This window comes from Physeter macrocephalus, chromosome 7 (assembly GCF_002837175.3).
Source record: "Physeter macrocephalus isolate SW-GA chromosome 7, ASM283717v5, whole genome shotgun sequence".
Lineage (NCBI taxonomy): Eukaryota > Metazoa > Chordata > Mammalia > Artiodactyla > Physeteridae > Physeter > Physeter macrocephalus.
The window spans coordinates 66,973,921-66,982,626 of record NC_041220.1 but is presented as its reverse complement, the minus strand read 5'-3'; the positions used below and the strand labels follow the sequence as shown (position 1 = coordinate 66,982,626).

At 37.3% G+C, this 8,706-nt stretch overlaps 1 protein-coding gene across 4 annotated transcripts in view; it reads left to right on the top strand.

The window, feature by feature from the left end:
• CCDC158 (coiled-coil domain containing 158) overlaps positions 1–8,706 on the top strand; it is a 109,796-nt gene that overhangs the window by 6,701 nt on the left and 94,389 nt on the right. The window contains exons 3-4 of one of the 4 annotated variants that reach the window (XM_055086033.1): positions 2,190–2,265; positions 2,749–2,819. The exons of 2 other annotated variants lie outside the window; for them this stretch is intronic. The gene's annotated coding sequence lies outside the window, so the exon portion shown is untranslated. Of the gene's footprint in view, positions 1–1,941; positions 2,266–2,748; positions 2,820–8,706 lie in introns of those variants that run through there. One more of the 4 variants, XM_028491941.2, reaches the window with a different exon arrangement.

Genomic DNA, 8,706 nt, shown 5'->3' with positions numbered 1-8,706 from the left:
AATCCCAGTCAGTTTCATTATAAGCGTGTTGAGTCACACAAATCCAAGTATATTTAGCACGGCAAATCAAACGCATTTTCAATTTTAAAGCCATAATTTGGTCTCCTAAACCTATGAGAACATTTTTTAACTCATCAACTTCAGTTTTTAGTTGAGTATCAATATGACTTTGTAATGCTAATGCACTACTGGTATTTTTAGACAATTGATTAACATAATGTGCTTGTTGTATAGTTTTACTTAATGCTAAACCGGCGGTAGCGGCTGTGGCTGTTAAAGCGGCTAAGGCTAATATGCTACATATTAATATTCCAATGAATCGCTTAGGTCTTTTTAAAGCTTCGGATAATTCCAGCCATGCTTGCATGCTAGTACTATGATACCATGGTTCAGAAATATTTACAGGCAGCATTACATAGGAAGGTTGTTTTAACACCATAACAGAAAAAGTTCCTTTCATAGGCAGAATGCAAGTACTAAAAATACAATTCTGACAGGTTATATTATATCCCATGGAACCAGAAGTAAATTTAATCTGTAAATCGCCTATTAGCAAGGCATATGGGGGCGCAACACAAGTAATAACCGGTTGATAAGAATAAGACAATGCAAACTTCCAAAAATCCCAATGCTTGTAGAAAACCAAACTATTGTTAGTAACAGGAACTGATGAAATTAAAATGGTACCATTATGATAATTTAGGGTGCACCACATCTGAGAATTACTCCATGTATCGTTGCAGGCATCAGTTTTATATACCTTTAAACTATGGCCGGCCAGTAAGTCCCTTGTTGAGTCCCCTTTGGTGCTCCTATATAAGCTTCAACACATATATAATATCCGGTATCTGACATTTGAAGCTGATTAATAAAAATAGAATGATCTAAAGGGTCACTACCATTAACTCTGGAAATGTGGCCTAGAAAATGAACAGGTTTATGATCTTTATACCACCACACAGTGGTAGTGAAATCCCCTCGTTTTAAAGCTGTTTGTTTACAAGGAAGAACTACCGATGATCCTATCTTTTTGTAAATAGAAAGAGCAACTTCGGAATGCAATTTCGATGATGTAGTTGTTTCAAAAGCCATTGTATGTTCCAAAGCTATAGCTTTAATGCATCCGGATTCTATATTTAGAGGGCTTAAGCAAACAGGAAAAGAGTTAAACCAATTAGTGTAATTTATAGACATATTCATGATGGGACGATTCCCCATTACTCTCTCAAAAGTAGAATCATTATTAAACACAGGAAAATCAGCCTCTGCCCAAGTAACTGGTTGTAATAAAGGTAGATCAGGTATGTAGGCCCAATAAGAAAGGCCTTCAACTGGTGGAGCTCCAAGCACTGCAATCATAGCCAAAAATAATGTAAGTGTGGTACGGGGTGCTGGCCCTTCTTCCATCAACCGCCGTGCCTGAAAAACTAAACATAGTAAGTGAAACCAAGTTATTTGTTCATTTCCTGCCTCTAGTATCAGGCGCCTCCTCTGCCTTCGATTCTGTCTCATCCTGCGAGGTATTCGTGGGGCTCGAGGGACACTCACTGGTCGACTGAGGCGGAGACGCCGCATCCTTTGGGTCAGATTGGGCATTGTGGGAGGCATGATAATGTCGTACCAATCGTTCAGGCAGCCAACGGGGAGCTTCAGAATCCTTTGGAAAAACACAAACATAACCTTGACCCCACATCAATACAGGATCAGGACCTTTCCATTCATTGGTTAAGGGATCACGCCATTTAACCTCATCATAATTCCGCAAAGTAGAGGAAAAAAGGCGTTCATAAGGAGTATGACCAAATCTGTTTACTGTTAAAAAATTTAAAATAAATACTGCATGCCATAACATATTCTGGGGAGTCCTATAATACTCCCCCTTTTTTATTTTTTGTAAAACAAGTTTTAGTTGTTGATTCATGTGCTCAATTATACCTTGTCCTTGTGGGTTATATGGAATTCCAGTTATATGATGGATAGAAAAAATAGAACAAAAGCGAGCAAAACTAGCACTAGTATATCCTGGGGCATTATCTGTTTTCAATTGTTTTGGAATACCCATACAGGTAAAACAGTGTAATAAATGTGTAATAACATATTTAGTAGACTCTCCGGCTAGGGGGGTAGCAAAAATAAATCCAGAATAAGTATCAATAGTGACATGAACGTATTGTAATTTTCCAAAAAAGGGGACATGGGTTACATCCATCTGCCAAAGTTGTCCAGGAAGTAAACCTCGAGGATTAACTCCAAAACGGGGAACAGGTAAATGAGTAACACAAGTTCCACAATTTTTAACAATTTGTCTAGCGCTTTCCTTTGAAATTTTAAATTGCTTTTGTAACATACTAGATGATTGATGATGTAAGTGATGCGATTGTTCAGCTTGTTGTACATTGGTAAGGTAATTCACAGCAAACACTTGTCTAGTAGCAGTATCCGCCAATTGATTTACCCTGACTTAAAGGGCCAGACAAGCCAGAGTGTGAACGAATGTGCAAAACCGCAACGGGATAAGAATGCTGTTGAATATATGACTGTAATAGTATAAAAATATTAAACAATTGTAAATCATTAGTATGATTGTAGCTGTTTCTATATTCCTTAAAACTGTCATCAAATAATGACTATCAGTATAAAGATTAAAAGATTCCGAGGTAAATGTTCTAAAGGCTAAAACAATAGCATATAATTCTACTCTTTGTGCAGAGGTAAATGACGTTTTTTCCTTTATTACCACATCATTAGACACGAGTGCAGCTACACCATTAGCAGAGCCATCAGTGAATACATTCCGAGCTCCAGGGATTGGCTTGGAGGTAATGATTGTGGGAAAAATAAAAGAATGCTGTAGAGCGAAATGTACTAGTTTATTAGCTGGGTAATGATTATCAACTTTCCCTGGGTAATCACAGAAAGCAAGTCCCCAGTGATTAGTGGTAAACAATAGCCAAGAATGTTGTTGAGCAGTGTAAGGTATTATTATGCTGGTTGGTTCCAGTCCTAGCAATTGAATACCTCTCTTACGGCCCATTTGGATCAATTGAGCAATCAACTCATAATACGGAGTTATTACTTTAGAAGAAGTATTTTTCATATGAACCCATTCCAACACTCCGCATTCTTGCCAGAACAATGCAGTAGGTACATGGGGTGTAGGACAAACAATAAAAGAAATGGGTAAATGATAATCTACCTGAGTCAATTGAGCAGCTTGAATGGCTTGATTAACAATAGTAAGAGCTTTCTGTGCTGGCTCAGTCAAAGCTCGAGGGTAATTAGGATTGGAATCCCCTTTTAAAATATCAAAAAGTGGCTGTAATTGGAAGGTAGTTTTAAACTGGGATGAAGCCAATTAATATCCCCTAGCAATTTTTGAAAGTCATTTAATGTTTGCAAACAATCAGTTCTTATTTCAGTTTTTTGAGGAACAATCTTTTGCTCGCAAATGTATTTCCCCAAATATGAATAGGGTTGCTGTTGAAGTTGTAACTGTAATTCCTTATGTGCTTGTTGTAGGACATCTGAATGTTTATGAGCGATAAGAATGTCATCCATATAATGAATTAAATATAAAGAAGGAAACTTTATCCTTATAGGCTTAAGTGCTCGAGCTACGAACTGTTGGCATAAGGTTGGACTATTGGCCATACCTTGAGGGAGCATTTTCCATTGATAACGCATCATGGGTTCCCGAAAATTCAAAGCAGGCAAGCTAAAAGCAAATCGCTCTTTATCCTTGGGAAATAATGGTATAGTAAAAAAGCAGTCTTTTAGGTCTACAACTATTAAAGAAAATCCACGAAGTACAGCAGTAGGAGAAGGCAAACCCGGTTGTAATGCCCCCATAACAAGCATGGTTTGATTTACTGATTTTAAGTCTTGAAGAAGACGATATTTGCCTGATTTCTTTTTTATGACAAAAATAGGAGTGTTCCAAGGGCTATTAGACACTTCTAGTGGACCTAATTTAACTTGTTCTTGAACTAATTCATGTGCAGCAATAGGTTTCTCCTTAGTTAGGGGCCAGTATACACTGCCTAAATTTTAAAAACAATATTGTTATTCATGGCTTACTGTGGCACTGTGTACCTATAGATTGAGGCAAATACTGCATAGTAAGGCTGACATGAGTTATCTCAGTTAACTCTTATTCTTTTGAAGTATATACTCATCTTCATTTTATAGTCTTACAGAGGTTAAATATAGTTCTCAAGGTCACATAGGTGGCAGATCACAGAGCTTGGATTTGAACCCTAACAGTCAATGACAACATCTAGAGAGAAAGAATGTGATTGAGAAAGCAGACAGTAAGAGTGATGCAAAATTATTGGTAACAACAATAACTCAGGCAATAAAGGGTTATTCAGTAATAATTGCTCTCCTCATTGCGTTTCTGAGACTGTACCAGGCCAGATATGTGGTATTTGGATCAATCTTGGGGTACCTTAGAATTTTCTAGGGGAAACATACCTGCAGACTGGTTCTACAAGAGTATGGACCAGTTTTATAAAATCACCAGTCTCAGGTTTCTGTGAAAGGTAGCACTCTAGGGGCTTGAGTCATTAGTTGACGAATCCAGTAATCTAAATATAACACACATTATACATAATCTTTCCCAATCAAAATAGAGCATGGATTCTAAATCAGTTTACTGTGGAGACAGTCACATTTTATCACAGTCACATGAGAGGTCCACCTTACGTAGCCATAAGGAAAGAAATCAAGGTGAGGACTGGTCACATTAGGGAAAGTAGGCGTACAGTCACCACGGCCTTTTGGAAGCCAAGGAGAAGGGGTAAGAACCCAGGAGATAGTTTTAAGTCTTTTAGCTCAATTATGTAGCAAAAGCTAAAGCCTATAAACTATTTTCCTCCAAAAGTCCTCTTTTTGTGGTCTGTGGTCTTTCTAAGGCCTTTTCTGCAACTTTCCAATTAAATAACAAGAGTAGAGTCTTTGCCTAGCTATTACTCGTCAGAAATTTAAGGCTCCTTTCAATGTGAACCTGTTCATAATTTTAAACCAGGTAGAATTGTTCTTAATAAATCTTGAGCGTGCTAGAAGAGGCCAAGATCTTATGTGTGTACTTTACTCAGAGATTTAAATCAGACACACGTACGTTCATGTTTTGCTCCCCAAATCAACAAAGTGCAGCGTTTTCACAATTTTATGACTTACTGAGGCAAAAAAAACCTTTCTTTTCCCAGGAATCCTTAGTAATTTAATAAGTTTTATGCCTGAAAATAGGAATTATCTTTCAGTTCTTACAATGCAATGCAAGTAGAGAAACACTGAATGATTTGACCAGTTTAATGATTTGGTCAGTCTAAAATAGTGAAAATCTAGATTACAAATACATTTTTAAAGACAGATTTCATTATGGTACATAAAATAGCTAGCAGCATTGGCAAGTAGAAGTGCTAAGCATCTTTACAAATAAATGGTTTTAAAATTCTTGTTTAAGTAAATAAACCTGTGCTGTCTTCTTTATTAATTTTCTAAGAAAAAAAATTTCCTCTGAAGGACTGTGGCTCCTAATGTCCTACCAACAATCAGTGGATACTGAATTAATGAGTTTATTATCATCTTAGGCCAAAGTAGAGCATGGTTTCCATATCAGAATAATTTGAAGTCAAACCTTTTTCTTTCTTCTCTTTTCTCCAACTTCTAGTACCCGTTCTGCTTATCTTGCTTGGAAGTTCTGTTTCCTTCTTGATACCCAGAACTCTGGTATCAAGCAGAGTGGATTAGTGTATGATCTCGCAATGCTGGGCTTTGATTCAGCCTGTCCTGCTCATTCCTTCATGCTTTTGATATAACTGTAATTTATGATAATAACATTACTCAGTAATTTACATTTTCTTACTGTCTTTCATCATCCTGAAGAATCCCCAAATGCATCACTTTAGTGTGTAAGCTAAGTTATACAGCAAACATTCATGATAAAACTTGTTTAAATGAGAGTTTTTTCCCAAATAGCAATTCCTTCTGTTAGAACATTTAAATTGCCTAGCAATCTTGAGTAACATTCCATTTGTTATAATTCTTTATGGAATGTCTCCCTACCTACTACATATTTCCTAAAAATGATAGCTCAAAACATATTAAGGTAGAATTTATCTAATTGTTGTTTTGACGGATGGCACCTCAGTAATCTAAAGGGAGAAACTGTGAGTGAAATAAAAAGGAATTCTGTTCAACAAAAATTCTTTTTAGCTCAGAAGTTTTTTTTTTTTTAATTTAACACTATGCTAAAAATAGTTTTAAGGGATTTAAGGATTACAAGTTCAATATGCAAGTGATTCAGTAATAAGTGATACCTGGTCTTGCCCTTTGTTACATCCTAGTTCTGATTCCCAGTAATGATCACCATTCTCAGACCCTAGGCCTTCCGGGCTGGGAACTCTATTTTCTTCCCTCCACTATCACAGAGGGCTTAGAGACCTTCACTGAGCCTGCCTCTTGCCACTCTCATTCCTGAAACCCATTAACTGCTGGCTTATTTCCCTCTTACTGCTTGCTGTAACATCACTTTCAGGTCACTCCTTTTACATCTGGTTAAGCCTTCCTGATGGTGACCACTTCTCTGGCTCACCACTATTATCTGTTGTCGTATCTCCTAGAGATTAAGTTCTGTTAAGTCTTGGGGAAGTAACAAACAGATGGCCCATAGGGAAAATTTGGCCCACTAACAGTTGGTTTGACATTATCAGTATTTGAAATTTTAAAAGGTGAATGTCTTTAGACCAAAAATATGTTCTCCAATTTGCCACAGTCTCCAGCACTCCCTATTGTATTACACGTGCCCCTTTATTAATTTGCTTAACTGCCTGAGACTTGAAGCCATTTGAGTTAGACCTCTAGAGAAAGAGCCCTTCCAACAACTTTTTTTTTTAAGATTATTATTATTTTTTTAAGAGAATCTTTTTTTAAATTTCATTTATTTTGGGTCGTGTTGGGTCTTCGTTGCTGTGCATGGGCTTTCTCTAGTTGCGGCAAGTGGGGGCTACTCCTTGTTGCTGTGCATGGACTTCTTACTGCAGTAGCTTCTCTTGCTGTGGGGCAGGTAGTTGTGGTGCGTGGGCTCAGTAGTTGTGGCTCCCGGGCTCTAGAGCGCAGGCTCAGTAGTTGTGGTGCATGGGCTTAGTTGCTCCACAGCATATGGGATCTTCCCGGATGAGGGCTCGAACCCGTGTCCCCTGCATCGGCAGGCGAATTCTTAGCCACTGCGCCACCAGGGAAGTCCGTGCATTGCTTTAATGTATCTCAGATTCTGATATGTAGAAGCTAAGTTATACAGCAAACATTCATGATAAAACTTGTTTAAATGAGAGTTTTTTCCCAAATAGCAATTCCTTCTGTTAGAACATTTAAATTGCCTAGCAATCTTGAGTAACATTCCATTTGTTATAATTCTTTATGGAATGTCTCCCTACCTACTACATATTTCCTAAAAATGATAGCTCAAAACATATTAAGGTAGAATTTATCTAATTGTTGTTTTGACGGATGGCACCTCAGTAATCTAAAGGGAGAAACTGTGAGTGAAATAAAAAGGAATTCTGTTCAACAAAAATTCTTTTTAGCTCAGAAGTTTTTTTTTTTTTTAATTTAACACTATGCTTACATTGTGCATTAATGTAAAAATGGTAAGCAGTATGTTATAAGTGATCTTCCTCTTTCCATCATTTTGATGGTCCTTGCCTATATTTTTTAAAGAATCAGGATTCTGATTCATTAATTTGATCTGTTGTTTTTCTGTTTTCTTCATTAATTTCTGCTTTTATCTCTATTATTTCCTACCATGTGCGTTCTTTTGTTATACTTTTTCCCCCTATCTTTTTGTGTTAGAAATCTAATTCACTTATTATCATTCTTTCTTAAAAATTGAAATAGGTGTTTAAGGCTAGGAATTTTCCTCTTTGCATTGGTTTTTTTTTTTTAAGTCTGTTGTTTATTTTATTTATTTATTTTTTGTGGGGCTCTGTTGGGTCTCCGTTACTGTGCGTGGGCTTTCTCTAGTTGCAGCGAGCGGGGGCTACTCTTCGTTGCGGTGCGTGGGCTTCTCATTGCGGTGGCTTCTCTTGTGGAGCAGGGGCTCTAGGTGCGCAAGCTCAGTAGTTGTGGCTCCCGGGCTCTAGAGCGCAGGCTCAGTAGTTGTGGTGCATGGGCTTAGTTGCTCCACGGCATATGGGATCTTCCCGGATGAGGGCTCGAACCCATGTCCCCTGCATCGGCAGGCGAATTCTTAGCCACTGCGCCACCAGGGAAGTCCGTGCATTGCTTTAATGTATCTCAGATTCTGATATGTAGTGCTTTCATTGTCATTATTTTTCAGAAATTTTTAAAATTCTGTTTATATTTCTCTTATCACATGAGTTATTTAATACAAGCCCTTTCAATTTCCAAGTGGAAAGACCTTTTTGCTTTTGGGTTTTACTTTTACTTTCTAGTTTTATTACATTGTGACCAGAGGTGGATGTTTGTAACATTTATATTTATGGAACCTACTGATCTTTTATTTGTGCCCTAAAGTATGATTGGTTTTTGTGAATATTCCATGTGCACTTAAGAGGAAGTTATATTCTCTGTTATCAAAATGTAGTGTTCAATATATATCCAAAAAGTCTACCTTAGTGATTATTTCATCTAAATCTTTTATATCCTTACTTATTTTTTGGCCGCTTGACCTATCTCATACTGAGT